At 39.1% G+C, this 23,694-nt stretch overlaps 2 long non-coding RNA genes across 4 annotated transcripts in view; one reads left to right on the top strand and one right to left on the bottom strand.

Moving 5' to 3' along the window:
- LOC141377516 (uncharacterized) overlaps positions 1-23,694 on the bottom strand; it is a 113,928-nt gene that overhangs the window by 10,978 nt on the left and 79,256 nt on the right. The gene's annotated exons all lie outside the window — the stretch shown is intronic.
- On the top strand, positions 14,761-23,588 carry LOC147833960 (uncharacterized). Its single transcript, XR_015507483.1, has 4 exons — positions 14,761-14,800; positions 20,059-20,106; positions 20,186-20,396; positions 20,504-23,588. It is a non-coding gene; the product is annotated as an uncharacterized LOC147833960 (long non-coding RNA).

Genomic DNA, 23,694 nt, shown 5'->3' with positions numbered 1-23,694 from the left:
TTTTCTAACCAAATTTTTTAATCTGTTTTATCATGTTGAGGCGCATCCGGTGTGCAACTCGCTTTTTTTCTGTAAAGCGGCTTCTGACCATGACATGTCCACACTAAATGGTTCTAAGGGAAGTGTTTAGAGGGATATATGCAACATCCTTGAGTTATTCTCTTAGGTAAGGAGATTTCCACTTAAATATCATACTTAGAAGGAAAATGTGCTTTATGCAATGTTAAAGTTATACCATAAAGATTACTATGAAGAGGAATCGATATTCGGTATTGGAGCATCCTTATGAAATGCATTTAGTGACTTCAGTTTACAATATAGTACATTTAAAAGTAACTTTATCCTACACTGAGTAAGAGTTTATATACAAATAGTATTATTAATAATAATAATCTGTCAGTATTATTAGTAACAAATTTCAAAAAGTAATGTTGCTGTAAAATGTCTTTTTTTTTTTTTAATAGAAGCAAAAAAAATTTTTTGTGTCTCTTTAAATGCAAATGAGCTGCTGTTCCCTACCCTATTCCCAAAGAGGGTGGTGTCTTTATATATCTTGTCTTAGGTAATTCAGCAACAACAAACACAATATCTGCATGTGTTTTAAATCTGTGTCAGTTTAAATAATGTTTTTAAGTAAGGTGGGAAAAGCATGCCTTGATAAACAACCAATTACCACTAGATGAAATGTTTTTTCTATTCACTAAAAAAGACCTGGCTATAAACACCATGTCAACATCGTTGCAATGTTGTGCAACAAGAACAAAGACAGTAAAATGTGTGATTCGATGGCAGCAACAAATCTCCAACAACAAACATGTTTCCTTCATTCTGAGGAAAATAAATAAATACATATGAAGAAATATGGACAAATATGTTATTTAGATTCACTAGTTTTATCAAAATCAAACAGTTTAACTTACCGCAAACACCACATACAGTATATCTCATTTTATAAACTTAAAATATATGCTAAGTTTACTTATGTAGTTGTCTCTTCCTGTGTAAATCCATCCATCCTTGTGTGTATATCTCTCTATTTCTCATTCTCTGTGGGAGTCCATAGTGCTGTGTATGGGGACACGTTGGAGACATGCATAGCAGTGAGAAATATGTGGTAATTATTATCTTCAGGATGGCCATCTGTCATCGCTTCCCCTGAAGATATTTGCTGCTTCCACATTCCTGGTGCTGTGAAGCTGGCTAAGAGAGGACAGTTGTTGGGGTTCGAGGTGGCGGGAGGACTGTGCTGTGGGCAAAAGCATCTGACAGGCACTGGCAATGTGTAAAGTGTGAGGGCGGTGAGTATGATGATGAACAGACCTCAGCTTTGACCAAGATTGTTTTCTGAATTGTTTCCCATTTTTTTATTGCTGTTGTTCATCTTCTCCTTTTGAGGCTTGGATGATTTTGCAGTAATTAATTAATTTATAAGAGCGGCAACAACTTCTTGCAACATTAATGGCAGGACACCTTCAGAATCAGCACGGTCAATTTGCCCTCTATTTTAGCTAGTGGCATCATCAGATGAATACCTGTGTTCTTGTTTAATTAGGGTCTTTTTGAAATCAAGTTGCTCTGTGGCTGTTGAGTGTTGTTGCAGAGTCATGCTCATCAGGGCAGTTCTAGGAAGTAATTTTGTTGACATGCCGTAAAACAAGATTTACATAAGAGGCATTTGCACATTGCTAAAGAAGCTTAATTATGTGTGATTCCTGGAAAGCTGAAATGCCACACTGTTCTTTGAAAGTTTGGATTCAGTGAGATTTTAAAAGTTTTTAAAGTTTTTTTTTTTTAAACACCTAAAATGTAGCTCATAACATTGTTATTTAGAGGGTTTAGACAATGAAACTGAAACACTGGTCAATTCAGTGTTGGAGGTTTCATGTCTAAATTTGACCAGCCTGGTAGCCAATGTTCATTGATTACACATTCCACCAGTAGGAGCAGAATGTGAATGCTTAATTAGCAGAGTAATAGCACAGTTTTGCTTAAAATATTGTAATGTACACAACATTACAGGTGACAAATCAGAGTTCAAAAGAGGACATTTTGTTGGTGCGCATCTAGCTGGCGCATGTATCAAGAGCCACATTATCCAGGTTAATGTCAGCATACCACCAAAAATGACGATCTACATCCAACCGGAGTGATTGTGGATGCAAGAGGAAACTGTCACAAAAGGATGTCCGGGTGCTGTATCCAAAAAACAAAAGCTGCCTGCCCGACTCACTGCAGAATTAAATGTGCTACTCAACGCTCCTGTTTCCACCAAAACTGTTTATCGTGAGCTCCACAGGGTCAATAAACATGGCTGGGCTGCTATAGCCAAACCTTTGGTTTCTCATGCCAGTGCCAAATGTCAATGGTGCCAGCAATGAAAATCTTGGCCTGTGGACAATGTGAAACATTTAGGCCCAATCCCAATTCTATTTTTGTACCCCTACCCCATCCCCTTGGCCCCTAAAACGTGTGAAGGGGAAGGGCTTCAAAATTTACCCCTAAGAATTGGGACACCACTATAGCACCTGAACACATCATCAAATGTCATCATGATCTCTTGCTTCATATGAGATCAGACAATCGCGCCTGCTGTGGTTATTCTAGTTGTGTTATTTTTTGGCATTTATCTTCAGGAAATCACTGAAGGCATATATTATGTTATTATAATGATATGATGTGGCAATAAGATTGTAACTGTACTGTGTATTTACATAGTGGCCATATTCATGCAGACATACGAAATAGCAGACACTGTAAAAAGCTCATTTCCAGCCACAAGACTTTTCTGACAGGGTATTTGCGTGTCATCGAGTGTCCGGATGTTGTGGAACTGCTATACATGAGTTATTATTAGGGATTTTAGATTGCGGAATTCAGCGGTTTTTATTTTTATTTTAAGAGCATAACAGTAACACACAAACGCTGTTCTGAATAAATTAAAACATGTGCTTGTTTGTTGTAAAAATTCGCAATGCTGACAAAAAATATTAATTTGAGGATCTCCTTCTGGGTTCAGCAATACTGCCGTTGTAGCTGGTGTATTCTGATAAATTTTCTTTTTCTCCAAAGGGCTATTCACCCCTTCCCCTTAGCCATACGCCTTCAAGCTAAAGAGAATTGGGAAACCCCTACACCTTGACGTGAATGCGCAAAACGAGGGGTAGGGGTAAGGGAAAGTGCTAAGGGGTAGAATTGGGATTGGGCTGTATTGTTCTCTGATGAGTCCATCTTCACTGTCTTTCCCACATCCGGGAGAGTTACGGTGTAGAGAAGCCCCAAAAGAAGCATACCACCCAGACTGTTGCATGCCCCAAGTCAAGCATGGGGGTGGATCAGTGATGGCTTGGGCTGCAATATCATGGGATTCCCTAGGCCCAATGCTTGTGCTGGATGCACACGTCACTACCAAAGACTACTGAATAAATCTGGAGGACCATATGCACCCAACGATTCAAATATTGTATCCTGAAGGCAGTGCCATGTATCAGGATGACAATGCACCAGATGATAAACACAAAGCAAGACAGGTGACAGAGTGTTTTGATGAACTTAAAAGTTAAGTTGAACATCTCCTATGGCATCCACAGTGACCAGATCCAAACATTATCGAGCTACTTTGGGGGATTTTGGAGGAGCGAGTCAGGAAGCATCTTTTCCCATCAGCATCACGTAGTGACCTGGCCACTATTCTGCAAGGAAATTGGGTCAAAATCCCTCTGGTTGCGGTGCAGGACTTGTACAGTAACTGTTATCCCAAATTATGCTGTATTGGCCACAAAAAAGGCCCTACTGCATACTAATGAATTATTGTGGTCTCAATGTCCAACCCCTGTACTTAATACTTTCATTGTTACTAAGATAATTATACTGTAAATTCTTTTGCCTTTTTTCAAATTGCTGAACCCTGATTGAATCAAGCCAGTGAACTCCAATCTTCTCTTCTCCTATTGTGTTCCGGAGAGTTTCACACAACAAGGATGACCTCACGTGATTTTCTCAACAATATTCTCACAATCAATATCAAACTGCAAAATGTGGTGGTGGTAGGTTATTACCTGACTGAGTTAAAAGACACAAGTAGACGGCTGTTATGAATGCACCCTTTTAATCCCTCAGGTATCTTCAGAGCGGTGGGTGGAGACATTCACGGCACACTACGGTGAAGCAAAGAAACAGCATCCTTTAGCCACTTCCTCCCAAAGTGCACTGACGTGAACCCTCCTGCATACTCCTGCTCTTCCTCAGGTCTTGGAAAGTCTGTACAGTTTTTCTGTTGCTTCAAAGCATGAGGAGAAACTGATGGTGAGGCCAAGACAGACATGGCTAAAATGTCATCAGGGCTCAAAAACACCAAAGACCTGAAAAGTAAGCAAAGTGGCTTTCTGATGCTGTCTCTTGGAGGAGGAAATCCCTCCATTGAAATGCTTTCTGAGGATGCTTGGCCAGATTGCTTGACAGTGGTAGTAGCATTTATAAATCACTAAGGTTTGAGAATTAACATTTAGAGAGTAAGGTTAGAGAGAAATTTACACAGAGCATGTTTTGTTTGGGGCAATGGAATGGCCCAATCCACCATGGTCTATAAAACTGATGGAGATGCAGGTAGCTTCCCCATGGACTGTCCCGCAGAAGAGAGACCTGCTCTTCCAATCTAACAATATGGCATTCGAATACAAAGTTATGGTTGCCTTATGTCTGGCCACACAGCAGGGCTTGCCTTTAAAAGATGGACTCCCTGAGGTCTTTGAACACAATTTCTGTGGATATCCAGAGATATGTCTACTTCAGGGGTGGCCAATCCTGTTCCTGGAGATCTACCTTCCTGCAGATTTCAGTTGCAACCTTTAGCAAACACACCTGTCTGTAATTATCAAGTGGATTTCAGGTCCTAATTAATTGGTTCAGGTGGGTTTGATCAGGGTAGGAGCTAAACTGTACAGGAAGGTAGATCTCCAGGAACAGGATTGAGCACCCCTGGTCTACTTGATGGCTTTACACACTTAAATGCAGACATTTTCCTGAATTGCAGGCTGAAGACCCATTCCGCTGCATAATACTAATAATTCTTGCCTTTCTTCAAGAGTGGTTCAAAAGTGGTCATATTTAAGGGAGTAGAACTAGCATGTTCCAAGCAATATCAACTGATTATGGAATAGTCCTCAGCAAAAACTTAACGCCCTTCAAAATGTGTTGTAAAAAGAGTTAAATCACATTCTCTACTTGAGTCCTACCTCCCCCAAACAGATATGGGCAATGTCATTGGCCGTGCCTTTGCCTGCTGTAACGTGAGAGGCTGTGACTTTGTTTGGAAGTTAGCAGCACCAAAACTGCAACGATTTTTTTCAGGTGTATACAAGGCTTACAGCTGTGTGCAAGGTATGTGCTGTGAGGTACTGTGATCACTTGACAAAGAAATCAGGCTTTACTGTGCAAGGCTCATGTGTGATATGGGTGACACGTGGGTGTCAAAAGCAAGTGTGAATGGCAAAAAAAATGGACATAAGTTACTTTTCAGAAAAGTGTAAGTCACTTAAAGTCAAGTTTAGCACTGAGTGGGGCTAAATTCACCAGTCCCCACCAATGTCAAGAGCAAGTGTACATCAAATCTCTTGATCATACGCCATCCTCACTGAAAGTGTTTGTAGCCATTATAGCAGCCTCCATTCACATACTGGTAATCTCTCGGTCAGTAGAAATGACCTGATCATATGCTTTTTAAAGAGCCATGAGGCTGATTCCTCCTCATCCTTCTACCTTGCCCACTTTGGAATTGGCACTTGTGTTCAACACCCTCATAGGCTTGTGTTTAACACCCTCATAGGCTTGTGTTTGAGCCCATGCAATTATGCAATTCATGTTTATTTATACAGCGCTTTTACAATGTAAATTGACTCAAAGCAGCTTAACATCAACAAGTTCTAGTAAATTGAACTGTGTCAGTTTAGAGTTCAGTTTAGTTCAGTTCACTGTGGTTTCAATTTCAGTGCTGAAAATCCAAACACTGAAGAGCAAATCTATCGATGCGCTGCTCTACAAGTTCCAACAAGCAAGCCAGTGGCAACAGTGGCGAGGAACAAACTTCACCAATTGACAAAAGTGAAGGAAAAAAACTAGAGAGAAACCAGACTCAGTTTGGCAAGATCATTTTTCCTCTGGCCAAACTTCTTGTTCAGAGCTGCAGTCTACTGTAGGCGTCGGAATCTGAAGAACGCTGGATGCCCATCGTGGAAACCTGCAGGTGTGAGTAGGTCACCGGTAGGTGTTCAGGCTGGCCCACAGGATCAATGCAGAGACTTGTCTGTCACTGTGGTCTCATGCTCTCCACTTCTCCATGACCACCACAGCATCAGCTCAGGATATGGCCTGGTCCAGGATTATGGATACCTTGACATAATTTCTTCACCGGTCTTGGACTATGTTTTTTTGTTGAAGCACAAGTCATAACACTACAGTGTATGCTTTCCATACTGAATCACCAGCCGGGCCAGAGTCACTTAAACTCGTGCCCTGTACTTGTGGTACACAATTATGTTAAGAATTTTTATGGGGTTGTTGCCATGTTGTCTGTTCATACATTGTAGAAAATCCTCAACACTTGATAAGTCATAATCCAGTGATTTAGTCATAAATGTTCCCTTTCCAAAATATGCTGCATGCAGTAAACCAGTCACAAAAGATTGGGTCATCAGACCAATCATCACAGAATGTCATTGAGCAATTCTATTGGGAGACATTGAGCAAATAAGGCATATTATAAGACAATAAAAGTGTTTCTTGCTGTAGGCCTGAGCTTTGTTGCCAAGAGCATCTGTCTCTTTGGTTATGTACATGAAACATGACATACTAGTCACCGCCATGATCCATCATTGTGACAGCAGGATTTTATACATTCCCCATAGGAACTTCTAATTACTCATGTGTCCTCGGCTTCCTGAGATGAGAGAATGAATTTTAGGAATGTGCAAGTAATAGCAAATGATCCAAATCATGTTCAATTTCCTATGTATGTCATCGGGGAAGAGATACAGAGTTGCTTTAAACAAGAAGTAATTTATACCAGTGACTATACGTTTAAATGAAAAACTACCTTGGAAAATGTTGCATGTTGTCTTTTGTTTTGTAATATGTGTTGTTATATGAGTCCAAGACAAATGTGCAGTTTGAGTCCAAGACCAACTTTCCGAAAAGGACAATAAAGTGTAACTCAACTCAACTCATATTTATTGCACTTAAACATTGTTGGCTAGTTTGACTGGAGTGATTCAACAAGTCTTTAAGTATAGGGTTGGGCAGATAGACGATGGCCAATAGACAACTCAATGCTGAGCGGGCATCGCCGATCCTCCACCCCGCCCCTGTTGCAAACCCGCTCGCAAAAAACTGTTGTTTACACTAATACGACTTAGTGTTAAAATGGCATTTTAGAACGAAAATGATCCACATCCACACCATGTTTTATCTAGCATTTCTGAACAGCCCTCCGTCCGCTGAAAACGCACATCACGTGGCCACAAACATACACACACTGTCATGCGCTCGTCTGAGCTCCAGAGAGCAGTGCACGTCGGACAGTTTATCAAGGATGTACCACTGGATCGCGTCTCACAATAGTTGTTAATTAATCTTGTCTCTATCTAACGACTCACAGCATCAGTACACTGCTTCAGTCTTTCACTTTCACACTTGTACTTAGTAATTTTAGTGAAAACCTCAGATACTGTTGGTCTTGCACCTTTTTTACCGACCAACCTCCCGCAGAAAAAGTGATTAGCGGGTGGTAATTTGTGTGCATCTTATCTTTGTTTATTTATGATTTATTTATGGGTTCAACAAAGACCATGTGGGTCAGGTAGTTGAAACGGTAGGCTACAAATAATTAGTTCGTTATGTATTAATTAGGTATTCATAAATAATTAATTCACCAGCTCCTATGACAACGATTCCATCATCCATTGCGATGATTCACAGTAGACAAATACAATGCCAAATTGGTCGACATCGTCCTACCCTACTTCAGTAGTGTTTGGTTGCCCATGGCAGTTTCTTGTTACTGACATCTCTCTTAGGGAACCAAAGTTAACTGGAGGTGTTTTCCAGTTAAACTTTCATTTGTTCTATTTTTTTATTCATTCATTCATTCATTCATTTTCTTTTGGCTTAATCCCATATTTATCAGGGGTCGCCACAGTAGAATGAACTGCTAACTATTCCAGCAAAGTTTTATTTATGTTTTACGCAGTGGATGCCCTTATAGCCGCAATCCAGTGCTGGGAATAACCCATAGACTCTCGCATTCACACACGCATTTAATACACTATTTTGTTGACCTAATTCACCTACATCGCATGTCTTTGGATTGTGCGGGAAATCCAAGCAGCCGAAGGAAACCCTTGGGAACATGGGGAGTACATACAAATTCCAGCTGGGAACTCCAGTTCCAGCTGGAACTCGAACCAGCAACCTTCTTGATTAAGCAACAGTTCCAACTACTTAGCTACTTTGCCGACCCTTGTTTTACTTTTTAACACCAAAATCCAGATGCATACTATGGAATTATGACTATGATTTCTCCATCTTTTCAAATCCTAAAAGATTCCTCTGGTCCTAGACAAAAATTAGTAGTCTTTTGTAGTTTGATGTTCACTGGTTTCATCTTTGATCATTTTGTTTTGAGGCACAGTCCTGATGTCTGTTAACAACCAACAAAGCAAGACTTTAAGAACCCAAGAAATTTTTACTACAGATCATTTTTGCTCAGTTTTTCCATCCATTTTTCCTTTTACAACAAGCTATGATAAAAGTTGTAACTATGTCTTTATTTAGGCAAGAATAAAAACAAATACAATTTTATATAAGTACACAGTTGAAGCTTGAAAAAATGAAAGCTTGAACTTATAAGTGTGTTACACTTGTAATTGTTTGTTATGTTTACAATGATTTGTTTTGAAGAATTGGAAAAGTAATACAATTAAGTAAACCTACTCTTTCTGATGCAGGCATCTCATCATGTAATTATTTTTGTCGTTTTCCAGTTTTATTTGTAATGACTGATCAAGTTGTGAGGGTTAGTAATTTTCGGTTTATTGACATATGGAGTTGTAAAATTACAAATTCATTCACTGTCATTGTGTATTTTGTAGTATTAAAGTTTCTGTGTTCAGTAACAGGAGATCTACTGTATTGCTTACATATTTTATTTTTTAAGTAAAACCAAAGTCTATAGAATACACAAGATGCGTCACTCAGTTTTGAATGGGAAAAAGTGTAATGTCAATATGGCGAATGAAGCCCCGCCTACTAGTACAGGAGCTAATCATCAATCTCTATAGACTGATGATTCTCTGTGGGAAAGTTTTAAACCAGACGTGTGCTTTAACGGCAGTTTTTGTGGTCAACAAACGCACTGGAATCTCAGTGAATACTTGCTTCACAGACAAAAGCTTAAAACCTGTACTTTAAAATCAACTACACTTGAAAACAAAAGTTCTTTGGTTTTGGGATCTGCATGAAACGAATGCGAGGTACAGTCCATTCTGCCAAACGTGCAAAATGTGTAAATGTGTTAAAAATGTGTAAACAAGTATTTTACTGTCCATTAAAATATTTAAAAATGTCTCTCAGTCTGTCACATCCATAACGACACTTTTTCCTCATAAATTCAAAAATGTTAAATAATTTGTGCAATTTAATTCACAGAATTTCTATAAAGTATGTTGTATACTGTACACTCGCAGACATTTTTAGTCACATCTATAACGCATGTTTATTTTCCTCATTTAAAATATAAAAAATGTTTACAGATTGATATTTTTCTGATCCCATCACTCTGTGGTTAGTTGTTTTGGAAAATATAAACAGGAATTTCAATATAATTTCAAAATAACCGTAACCTATACTGCCATTTCTGTCAGTTTATGTTTGGAATTTTTATTTTGTATGTCACATCCATAATGCTGCAATTGCTCTATCCGCCTTATATCAAACAGATTTAAAGTAGGATCTCACATAGCGTTTGTGAGAAATGCTACAGTAAGAACTTTACCAATGAGTTTTTGTTGTGCAGTTGCATCGATGAATCACACACAATGTCGTTACAAAGTTCCTGGTTGCTTTGTGCACGTCTGGTCTTGTTTACATGATTATACACGTGACTACCGAGACATGTTAATACACACAGCTGTCAATCAATTCGGTGGGTGGGGAGACCGCACTCCTATGTCAAGTTAAAGTCGCTCTGATAACCGCTCCAATTGGTTTTTATGTTGTTAAATAAAAAAAAAAGGACTAGGTGCGTTTATATAACCCCAATATGATGGTCTATACACTACACCTACACAAACATCTGTCAAAACAGCTTGAAAAGTAGATTTTTTACCATAGGTGCTGTTTAAAGTGAGTTTTTTATAAAATCATGCTGTACACAACAATCTCTGGACTTGCTGCATCACAAACACCAAAATTTTACCAATTTATTAAAAATTATCACTTTCTGGCCATCGGATATTAGGCATGGACATATATATTGCATTATATATATATACATTGATCGTGATTTTCAAAAGTATTACAGCGCTTTGTAAACATTTATTATTACTATTTGATGAGTCTTCCAATTCAATCTGATAAAGCGCTTGGACCCTGAAGCCGCTTTGCGTGACTTCACACTTAACAAGCGGATTGCAAAGAAAGCTTTAAAATTCTTACCAAACTATTTTACTTAAACATAACTTCATTCATTCATTCATTCATTTATTTTATTTTCGGCTTGGTCTCTTTATTAATCCAGGGTCGCCACAGCGGAATGAACCACTAACTTATCCAGCACGTTTTTATGCAGCGGAAGCCCTTCCAGCCGCAACCCATCTTTCTGCAACCCATTTCTGGGAAACATCCACACACACTCATTCACACTCATCCACTACGGACAATTTAGCCTACCCAATTCACCTGTACCGCATGTCTTTGAACTGTAGGGGGAAACCTGAGCACCCGAAGGAAACCCACGTGAACACAGGGAGAACATGCAAACTCCCCACAGAAACGCCAACTAACCCAGCTGAGGCTCGAACCAACGACCCATCGACCTTTTTGCTGTGAGGCGACAGCACTACCTACTGCACCACTGCGTCGCCTAAACTTAATAAGGTAAATTTTGCTTAATTCTAATTAAGTCAATGTTTAGAAACGGCAAAGAATAGTTTGTACAGTCTAACAAGAAATAAGATTAAAGGGCTACCATAAATCACACATTGTGCACCCTGTAATTAACAAGTTGGATTCAAATCAGGAATATGTCATATGACTCATTCAACCGGATTAGATTACTAGGTAATAAATCAGCTCAGTAGAGTGATTTCTGAATTATCAAATGACACTGAAGACTGGAATAATGGATCCTGAAAATTCACAATCACATTTTAAAATATGTTCGCATAAACGGTTATTTAAAAATCTAATAGCATTTCACAAGATTACTGTATTTTTGATTAAATAAATGCAGTCTGGAAAAGCATTTGACTTGAATAGCTTTTTTAGAAATCCATTTTTTAACAATGGTGAACGCATGTAAACAACTCTTGTTGAATTCATGCACAGATACTGCACAGCACACTGATAATTTTCTATTTGGACTCAAATCGATGCAGTATTACATAATGAAAACTGGATCAACAGCCCTTTACAAGTGTACAGCACACACTGGTGTAGCGTGTCATTTTCCTTTGCCGAACACCAGACCTTGAACCTGCAGGATAAGCAGGACTGCTTTCAAACCTCAGCTGTGTTTGAGTAACAGAGGGTTTAATTAGAAAGGGCAGATTTCTCAGATGTAAGTTATGGGGGTCTGTGCAGCCTGTAGTATTTGAACCAATTCCCTGCGGACTCATATGAGAGATCAACGGTCCACAGATGTGGCTTTTCAAGTTATACAAGAGCCCAGTGATTCTGAATGATATTTTATTGACTTATAAAACAGTCGTGTCAACAGAGTCCTCTCAGGCAGCGGAGCGGCTCTAGACCCATAAACCAAAGACTCACAGATGCTCCGATGTGTGTGTTTATATGATGTGTGTGTGTGTGCGCATATGAAAGACTGACATTTTTTTTTTCAGCAAAAGCACTGAGTCACTGGAGTTAACGCTGAGATCATGTCACCCCTTCACTGTGTTAAATAGAGATGTGTGACAAGTCCTTCTTTGAAATCAGGCCTGCTTTTCCTGGAATGTTTGGGAGTAAGTCACTAGATATAAGTGCAGTGTCTGCCAGGTTTTTATGGATACCGAGGCATCAATTCAGCAAATGTAGCAACTCATCTCCCGGCCAAATAGGCCAGCTCAGAATGACTTATGTGTAATATACTGTATAGTTTTTGATGTAAAATTTGCCTTTAGCACTTTTTCATGCCATCCCCATGAGTGGAGCTGTTTGATATGTAAAGTCAGGCAAGCCAGAGGTTGTGAAATGGAAGGCATTGGTCAACGCTACATATGACACAGGAGAAAACCACTTATTTTACGATTTCTGAGTCATTGAAAGAGCTTGACACTTGGGAAAGGAATCCATTGAGTCAGAGTGAGCCATTACAACTCAGACTATAAAGAAAGGCATTCAGTATGTACTTGGTGAGACTTGAACTATTTTTTAATTTATACATATGTACACACAATAGTCTGTATATTGTTGCATTCAGGGTGAATTTACTCATTTCTATTGGCCAAATCACATTTGTAAGTTTCTTTTCATTGTAGACAAATGTAAATGTATATTTGCTTTTCATTAGTTACGCTGTCATTTTAAAGGGTGATCCAGAGTTTATTTTTATGACTTGGTTTTGTTTATAAGATAAAAAGCAACGTGTGCTCATGGTTCACTTACTTTCATTATATACAGCTACTCAGCTAACATGAAAACAATTTTCGCATTTCCTAGTTCCTCTGAAAGGCCCACCCTCAAGAGGCTCTGATTGGTCAGCTAACATATTGTGCTGTGATTTTTGAATCGGCTCTACGTTACCAGGAAAAGCTTCACGCCTCCACAAGCATGTGCTTAGCCTCTGCTGTGTTGATACAGAGTCAGTCAGAAATGATCAGAAAAGATCTTCATTTGTGTTCTGAAGATAAATGAAAGGGATTGAAATGGCTGAGACCGAAAGATCACCTTAATCGATCTACTAACCTTTTTAGAACAGTAACTATAGTAAATGCATGTTATTTTGCAGGATTCACTCTAGTAAATTTTCTTCTTGTATTAAAAGTGATCACAACTTCCTACAAAGCAAAACAGTTGTTCTTCAGTGTACTGTTGTAAACGGTTGTCAACCTTTGTTTGGAGATCTGGCTTAAACGGTGTTAAGCTGTTCGTGTCACTTGCTGTAAAGCACCTGGCATGTAGGTGGTACGGTTCTCACATCTCCCCCTCGGCTCAGCATTCCCATGCAAAACTGGATAGCAAAGTTGATGCAGAAAGAGCAGAGCCAGAACCACCACACATAAATGGAAGCAAATACATGGAGTGCCTGAGGTTTCTTAAGTGGCCAGATTTTATGAGTAAATGATTAATTCCTCACATTTGGACACTTTTGCCTTTCCACAGCAACATATTTGCAGGCTAGACAGCTGGTACCAATTTTTGTACCCCAGTCGCTTCAAGGTCCAAGTGCATGTGTGTGTCTCATGGCTCATTGTTGCAGTAATTCACTCCTTCCTCTCACGGCTAAGTTATTAATAGTTCTTTTTTTCCTCTTGGTATTTTTAGTCACGCTTACATCTCCGGGTCATTGAAGTTTTGTGCGTGTCACAGCTGCTGATTGTTGGTCTCCAGATTTTCGTGCCAGGCCGTGACACCCTGCACCATCTTCTTGATGCCATGCTTTTCTCCATCTGTTGAGCTGTTTAAGGAACTTCACAGTTCACTCTCGCTGTAATCACATTAAGGGAATAACACCTGCATTCTAGCCACCTTGTCGACTACTTGTCAAAACTGGATTTTATTGAAACTGGCTAAATGAAAACAAATAAAAACGCTTCAAAATCAGCCAATTGGTCAATAAATCTGGATTTAACAGTCTATTTTTGCACACTGGAGCAGGTATTTATAGTTTTTTAATGATGCAAGTCTAGGTGATTAAGGAGATGCATGGCTGATCGCATAAATTCTGGGTGTTGTACTGCCATAACCTATTAAACCTGTTAGAATTCACATTTATCTCCATAAACACACTCACTCTCTTACAACACCTAGTGAGTAAGCTAAAGAGGGGAACATTTTAAGGCTTCAAATGCTTAATCAGATCAAAATCTTATTGTAGTCTAAATCAAGTCTTTGTTACATTTTGTTGCACGTTTCAGTTGAGAAATCCAATAGCACACACTGTCTACAATTAGCAAATTTAAAATACAATACTTAGGGTAGAGTTGCGTGGTTTACCGGTACTATGGTAGTATCGTGATACTATGGCTCCAAAATACTCAACCCAGGCTCATTCTGAAACATACCTCTATATACATTTCTGGAGACCATGCATTAACTCCCAGGAGGTACGTTTTTTGCAGTTTTTGTTTTTTGTGAATCCACGAGAGACCGCTGTGTATGCTTTTTGAGATCGCAAATTTCTCTCGTGAGTGCCATTCACGCCTGCTGTTCTTTCAATAATCAACCAGAGTTGACGGACTATTTGACTGTTTAAATGACTGACTGAATGACTGATTGACTGACCCACCCTCCTCCTTACCCGAAGTCCGCCGATGTATTTGGATATCTAACGGGACAAACTGGTTACTGCGGGAAAGCTATCTATACTGAGGTAAGTGGTCAGCTGGTAAGTGAGAAAATGAACGGCGTCATACTGCGTTCTGTTCGTTTAAAAAAATAAAATGCAGCCATACATACCTCTGGCTACATAATTTGCGGTCTCCAGAAACGGATATAGGGCTACATTTTCAGAATAAGCCTATGTTGAAAATACTGGCGGTGCCAGTGTAGTTTGTAAACGGTAGTTTTGTGATTAATGGTCTGATTACAATGATCTACAATACATAATGTTGCACATAAGTCACTAAAATGCTCACACGTTTGTGCAACAATACATCTTTTTATTTGAATATGCTTTGGAGCACTTTAAGATTGCAAAACTGTTTAGAATTTTATGGTAGCCTATTGCACATTTTCTGATGCTTCAGTTTGAATGCACAACTGAATCAGTTCTTTTCTCTTCCTGTCAATATGATTCAGTAGCTACAACAACTGTAACAATCTCTTAAAAAGAATAACTCACAAAGTGCATTTTTGAATTACTTTGGATTGTTACCTGATTAGACAAAAAAACAACAACAACAAAAACAATAGATGAAGAACCCAAAAGAGCAACAGGAAACATTGAAACAATTTAACCACTGAATTTGCTCTTTTTGTAATGAATTTCGTTCTGTAAAATTTGTATCTTTATTTTAATGTATTTTTTTATTGATCAGTTATCTACAAAATAAATAAAAATAACTTATGCACTTTTTTTAATAATAAGGGAATTATGAATTTTTATTTCATAGATTTGAGTTATGAATTACAGTATCGCAATACTACTTGGCATCAAGATACTTCAGCTGGTATAGTATCGTAATGTGAATTAATGATATCGCGACAACCCTAACTTAGGGTAAATTTTTTGTACTGTTTACTTTGTGCACATCTACAAGAAGGCTGGGCTTGTTGTACAGATCACAAATAATGGAATGCAGCAATTCCGCCGTGTACCACTCTGGGGGAGCAGACGGCGAGTAAGCTGAGACATGTGGAGAAAGTGGATATCTCCCATGTGGTTGATATCCGCCAACATTGCTGTGCTGTCCATCCTGACCTGACATGTTTTCCTTCTAGTATCGCGAGATACACTGCCGTCAGCTCCAGGTGATTAAAACGCCAATGCAAACAGGTTCCTACGGACCCACAGCTGCATGCCTGCATCACACAGCCCCCCGGCGCAACTTTAAGAAGTCGTCAAAACGATGACATGCCTGGACACTTGTTCTAGAGGCACAACCTGAGAAAACAGATCCTCTGTACGGGTTGAGCTTGCTTTTTTCTCGGTTGACCTGAAGCCCCAAAAGGTTGAGGTGCCAAAGCACCCTGTCTCTGTGCGTAATCAATTGATCCCGTGAGCGCTAAATCAGTGAGTTGAGGTCTGCGTGCACCTCTGCCCTCACCTCCCTTGATGGTGGAGCAGCCATGAGGGTACGAGTCAATTCCCCAGATTGAGAGTGCCGTTGAGGGCCCGCATGGTGTCTCTTCCTGGTGGAGTCAGCCTCGTCTCCTGTCCCGGAGCCAGAGCCTACACAGCTGCGGGCCAGGTTGCTTCCAACCGTGCACGCTAGGGCCACCTACCAGCGCTACCATGCGCATGCGCTGGCCCAACTGCACGAGGGTGGCTTTGACCCAGGCTTGTTACAAGCACCGCAACCGACTGAGCTCTATGGACCAAAAGTCCGCTGCATGTGCCCAGGGAAGGACGATGGCCACATTAGTGGTCCAGGAACGCCTCCTCTGGCTAAACCTGAAGAAAAGATGTGCGCAAAGTTGACAAATTATGCTTTCTTAACTCGCCCATATCCCAGGCTGGCCTGTTTGGCGACACCGTTGGTACATTCACTCAGGAAGTCATGGTGGTGCAGTCGGATGTGATGAGTCATCTATTGGCGGGGCCATAAGACTGCTTCCCAACGCCGAACCATCCACATCCACTGCTTGTCAGAGCACCTGTCTACGAGAGCTGCTCCACCCCCGTCTGCACCTCCGACTAACGCCTGTTTCACACCGCAAGCGTCAGCGGCGCGTGAGCAGAGCGTGAGCAGTGCGTATGTCGAGCAGTAGCAGCACGCAGGCGTTTGCCTTTCACACCAGCTGCGTCTGCAGCGCGCAGCTCTTTGGCAGCTGCTGCAGAGATCAACCTATCTCTGTCTATTCTATCTACTTGCCCATGTCTCTCTATATACAAATACACTTTTTAAACTTTTCATCTGCACCAAGGCCCCTCCTATGCTGTTTCTTTAACCTGCAAATGTTTATTTTACAAATTTTATAGATCAAATAGTACTGTCTGCTTCTCAAGCTAACTTAAATGAGAAGTGTCTACAGTCAGAAGACAATCGCCAGTGCTATCATGTCATTTGTTTTTTGATTATCAGGTTGCTGTAGACCTAGTTATAATCATATTTATACAATATAGTAATAATGATATTTATACAAACTAGTGTTACTTTCTCCGCTTCAGTGATGTCCAGCAGCAGAATGACAGCTCGTTAATTCATGCTCGTGCAGAGGATGAGACGGACAAAAGTAACCAATGCATGCCATTCTTTTACTTATTTTCATGTTGTCAGGTTCACAGTGCAAACAGCTCCCGGTAGGAATAATTCGAGTGAACATAAACAAAGCCGATTAAAACTTTCTTGCTCTGCTCAGCTGCACAAAACACAGCGAGCTCACATAATCCAGCATGCGTGTCGAACTACACTACCCACAATACACTGCGCTATGGACTACAAATCCCGTAAATATTCCATTTCCCCTCTCCTACAACACTAGTGTGCAACTTAAGCAAAACTGATAGTAAAATTGTTTTACATTTGGTTTTGTAGTTCGGGCCTAAATAAATGCTTGTTGCCGTTTTTAATCATTTTAAGTTCATTTGAATGACTATATATAAACCATTTGACATTATTAACGCATTTATTGGGTAAAATTGCTCATTTTTACTGTCATTCAATGTGTTTTGGTCATTATCAATGCACTGTCACTTTAATTGAGCGTGAGCAGCGCATCAAAAATAGACCCAGCGCCGAAACTATCGCTGCACTGCTGCTTCGGCGACGCTCACGCCTCGCTCTGACGCGCTGCTGCTGCGTGCGCTATGAAAGCTCTAATCTGTTAACATGGACGCTAAAAACAAACGCGCTGCTCACGCTCTGCTCACGCGCCGCTGACGCTTGCGGTGTGAAACAGGCGTAAGTAGCAGCACTGAGCACCCTTAACTGCGCAACAGACATGCCACCACAGTGATGGCATGCAATGCCCGTGAGCACTGCTTTAACATGCTGAACCCCCAGACATGAAACGCAGTGCTTATGCCCATCATCTGAGGACAGGAAACCTTGTTCTTTCTTTCTCTGTCGTATCAGCCGGAGAAAAAATCTCATCGACTCTCTCAGAAGCTTTGTGAAAGGGTCTGAAGCGAAAAGGATGCCTCAGCTTGGCACGTACTGCGCTTTTATTCCAAATTGATTGTAAGTAGCGACAGCTGTGCATGCTGACGCTGCCAACTCATTGGCATTTCATTGGCTCATTTATATACTCTTTCAGATTATTGTATTCTGCCGAAATCACCATAGTGGAAGTTTCCACATAGCATTAGTTTCCCTCCCGAGCTAAATATAGTCAAATGTGACCATTTACTTGAATATGTTTGACCTAAAATTACAGGGAAATTGTATTGTTTCTTGATAGAGCGATGGCACAAAAAACTATTTTTCATATCAGTCATAAATCCTTTATGCTAAAGGCATAAAACATTGGTTAAAATTGTAAAAATAATAGATCCAATTATTAACAATAGTATAATAATAATAGATCTAAGATGGCAGGTAAGGAAAGACAAAAGTCAGAACGTGGGCTGCGTCCGAAATCACCTACTCAGTAGGTACTGCATTTGAATTTAAATGTACTACTTGGCCGTTAGAAAAGTGGGTTCTCTGCAGTATGAATGTGAGCAGTATAAATGGAACTCTGCCGTACTGCATCTGCTATTTTGTCATCATTACGTGACACTTAATGTTGTGACACTTTACTCCCATTAATGAATTTTCTTGTGTTGCATCATGGGATAGCGTAGCGTCCATCCGATGAACACTTCAGAATCTCGCCAGAAGCAGTAGGTCATCCGCGAACAGTAGGTCATCTGCATAATGTTTTTCGAATTTTATGAATTAAGACAGACTACTCGGCTCACATACTGTTTTTAGTGTACTATAGTATGGAGATATGCGATTTCGGATGCAGTTTAAGTCCATGTTTATATTTAATATTCCAAATTCCTCAATTATAAGCTTAAAAGCATGTAGCGTGATGGTTACAATGCTCCATAGAAAGTATAGCTATCCACGTAGTAAGTACTGCAAGGTGTCTGATAATCTTCGCACTAATAATCTTTACAACATCATTTTCTGAGCTATATTTTTTTCCTTCAGAAAATAAGAATTATTAATGAATTCATTTGAAAACAGAGCCTACGTTTGTTCTAAAATGTTAGCTTTTTCCTTAAAAACTAAGACATGTGCTTACTTTTTTTGCACTACAACCCTCATAGTCATAAAAGGATTAGAAAAGTAAAAATGTATGATACAGCTCACTATTGATGAGCTGCTCATTTTTGTTATTTTGGATAAGAATAAATGGATAGTTCACCCAAATATTTAGTCAAATTTCATCTAATTCAAACCTTTATGAGTTTCATTCCTTTGTTAAACACAGCATAATTAAGTACACCCCATTTTGAAAATGAATATTTTTCTCCATTTCTCAGTGAATATATTAAACAAAACAGATTTATAAAACAGATATATTTATTAAAATAAAATTTTAGTCAGCAAACATATTTGGAAATTGAAAGATAATACAATTATAAAGCGAAAAAAAATACAAAATTTTAACTACATTTTTCCAGTTATTTTTGCTTCTCTTGATTTTTTTTCTCTTTTTAAAATTTGTATTTAATATTTTTCTATAGCATATAAATTTAGGTGTACTAGTTTTTAGACAGTTATTGTAAGTTATTTTGTTAGATAAGCTCCAGATTTGGCTTTAGTACTGACTAATTTAATGTGTATGCACAAATATAATATCGCTTCCTAAAAATATGAATATAAAAGATAGGTTTGTGAGGGGTGTACTTGTATATGCTGAGCACTGTATTCTTTAAGGAATGTGACATCCATATTTAGTTTTTCCTAAGATGGGTGTCAATGGTTACAGATTTCCAGCTTTCTTTAAAATATCTTCTTTTGTGTTTGGCAGAAGAAGGAAACTCATAAAGGTTTGGGACCACTAAAGGAAGAGTAAATAGTAAGTACATTTTCAATTTTGAATATTGCTTTAAGTTAACTATTGCTTTAAGTTAATTTGCGGAAGCACTTTGCTCTAGTTTTGTTCTCAACAAACTGTTGAGAGCTCAGCGGCTTCTTCTGCCGCTCTCCAGAGGCTCAACTACAGGCTAATGAAAGAGTGTTTAAAAACCTGGGAGTGACAATGGAGAGGAGTAGAAACCAAATCCTTGTGGAATTTGGTTTTTGCTGTCAAAATGTTTTTGCATGAATGGCATTTAAGGATGTTAGGCCAAGTGTAATCCTTTTGTGGTGAGTCTTTTCATTCCATCAGGTTTTTGCATACATAGACAGACTACATTTTTCACTTTACATTGAGACCAAAGTTGATATTAATGGCTTTCTTTTGCCAACCGCAGGACTGGCCCAAGGCTCCAGAAATCAGCTTATGTGCAGTAAAATAGAGGCTCCGATGGCTCACGTTCAGTCACGAGGTAGTCTGTGCCAGAAGATAGTGGCAAAGAGGAGCCCGACTCTGCATACTGTCTGCATATCCAGGCCAAGATGTAAGGGTTTGACTGAGTGGATAAGTGGAGGACAAAGCAGGGGTTCTCTGGGTAGCATTTATCATCTGAACTACCCCAAATCAAAGGATCAGAGGTAAGGAGAGCGTGAAACTAAAATGAAGGAATTACTGAGATTATGGAGAATTCGCAGTTAAAATAAAGATGTTTGTAACCAGAGAGCAAAAACACAGTTCCAGCACGAAACTTATCCAGTGACTCAGTTTTTATGTGATGTAACTCAAAGCTCCCGTGTTGTTGATGTCTGCTAAACCTGCATGCCTGTCATGGAAAAAATAATAATTCATCAGTGGCCATAAAGGTGCTCGTCGGTACAGCTGCCAAGAGCAGCTTCGAAATACTTAAAAGCTTTCATTTTTTGCTCGCCCACATTTAAGCCTCAAATTCTTGTACTGTGTTTCAGCTAACCACATTGGTCTGGTACCACTGGCCTTAGACTCGTGACCACTAACAACACCATAACCACAACAACCACTGCTGCTATTTATACTGCTACAACTACTCATTTTGATACTACTCCTTCTACTTTTACTACCATTACTAATACTATTACTACGACCACTATATGTTTATTTTCACAAGTGCTAGTTTTATCTTTTCCTGCTGTAACAACTAGCAGTATGCTTCAACCTGTAATACTACAGCCATCAGCGCAATGATTACAGCCCATGTCACAGTTATAGTGCCCTTTTGTGCTATTTTAAAGCTTTATAATTTTGTTTTGGAGGTTTACATCCATTCAAGGTCAAAAGACGTTAATTTTGTCCAAATCCTCTTCAGTCTGCAAGGATTTGTTTAAAGATTCATACTTTCTCAACCGCTCCTTTACGCAAGCATACTCTGCTCTGATTGGTGAGATGGTCTAGTCTGCTGTGACTGGTCTATCCCTTACAGTGTGTGTAGGACACTAAATGCCCTATTTTCATTTCAAAGTTTCATTAATTGCACACCCTGTAGCACCTTAAACGGATAAGGACAAATTTTACCATGTCTGAAGATAAAATACCCAACTGACCAATTCAAACTTCCAGGGCAAGCATAACTTAAAACATTTATCAATGTGTTTTTACTTATTTTTTATTGTTGTTGAATGCTGAATTTTGATTGGCTGATAAACATTCTGAGGTGTGCTATTATTTTCGTGGAATCACAGCTAAAGTCAACATAGGCTCATTCTGAAAACGTAGCCCTATATACATTCCTGGAGATTGCGAATTATGTAGCCAGAACTAAGTATGGCTACATTTCGTCTGTAAAGCATAGGCTAAGGTGCGGAATAATGCTGTTGCTTTTCTTGCTTACCAGCTGAGTGCTTACCTCTATATGAATGGCTTTCACGCTGTAATTAGTTTGTCCAGTAGACGTATGTTGCTGGACTTGAGGTACAGAGCAGAACTGGCTGCGACGGGGTTTGAGTCCAGTAAAGAATGGTTTAGGGCTGTGCAATTAATCGAAAATCCAATTTTGATTTCGATTATGGCTTCTAACGATTTTGAAAAACCCTTAATCGAGATAAACTATTATTCCATTATTTACCGCCCCTTTCCAGTTGTTCTCAATTGTTGCTCTTAAAAGCGTGACAGGTGTGTGCGGCGCACAGACACAGTCAGAACCATGTGTTCAGCACTTGGTCTCATTCACACATTGCGACGAGCAGAGAGCACACACATCTAAAGTCATTAACGTGAGCGCTTTAATGTTCAAATAGGTGTCAAAACGCAGTGTTTAGTGATTATTCATATTAACCCTCATTTGTGTAATAAACAATGAGTTGAGAATCAAAAGACGTGTGAAAGCGAAACCATTAAAGTGACAGCACAATGGCTGCCGGCTGTTTTATCATGATTAATAAAACAACGAGAAAATCCCTCTCTGCTCTTGACTGAAGGACTTTTGTAGCTAAAGTGTTTTTCTTACAGTGAAGATGCTTAAAGCAGTTTGTTTCATATTTTTATTTTATTGTATTTATTTCTCTTTCCTTTGCAGGGAGGAAAATAATATATGCCGTTGAAGTCAGAATTATTAGCCCTCCTGAATATTAGCAACCCTTTTCCTCCCCAATTTCTGTTTATTGGAAAGAAGTTTTTTTTCAAACACATTTCTAAACATAATAGTTTTAATATCTCATTTCTAATAACCGATTAATTTTATCTTTGCTATGATGACAGTACATTATATTTTGGTCAATATTTTTTTAAATACAAACGTTCAAATTTAAATGATTCAAAGGCTCATTATATAACAGTAGTTTCTTTTGCAGACAATCAAAAATATATATTTCCTAAAGGGGCTAATAATATTGACCATAAAAAAGGTTTCAAAATTATTAAATCTGCTTTTACTCTACCCAAAACAAAACAAATAAGCCTTTCATTAGAGCAAATACTGTTAAAATTCTTTGCTCTGTTAAATATAATTTGGGAAATATTTATTTTTTAAAAATCCTCAGAAGCGCTAATAATTTTGACTTCAACTTATAATCGTTTGGAATAATCGTGATTACAATTATGACCAAAATAATTGTGATTATGATTTTTACCAAAATTAAGCAGCCGTAGAATGGTTCTAGAAAGCAGGTATGACAAAGACAAAAGCCAAAAACTAAAATAAACAAGTATATAACAGGGTGCGAATGTGGTAAAATCTGAAAACATTAAAAAAAATCAGGCTGCTATAAGGACTTTTCTTTTTCTGGATTGCTTTTGAAAACACTGCGATTCAATCAGTCAATTAGTGTTTTTTAAAACACTATTGGTTGGGTTTAGGGAATGGGGTGGTTGGGGGGATTAGTCGGATGGTCAGTCAGTCAGTGGAGAGCGGCCTCTGGTGGATTTACGTCAGAACAACAGGCGTGAATGGCACTTGCGAGAGAAATTTGAGAACTGAAAAAGTGTACACAGCTGACTCCGGAAGATTCACGAAAATAAAAAAACTGCAAAAACACGTAGCTCCTGGGACGTATTTTTCCCTCTCCAGAAATGTATATAGGGATACGTAATCGCTAACCAGAATGAGCCTGGGTTCGC

This window comes from Danio rerio, chromosome 14 (assembly GCF_052040795.2).
Source record: "Danio rerio strain M-AB ecotype USA chromosome 14, GRCz13ab, whole genome shotgun sequence".
In the NCBI taxonomy this organism is placed as follows: domain Eukaryota; kingdom Metazoa; phylum Chordata; class Actinopteri; order Cypriniformes; family Danionidae; genus Danio; species Danio rerio.
Note: the sequence above shows the minus strand (reverse complement) of the source record. Positions and strands in the feature narration are given on the sequence as shown.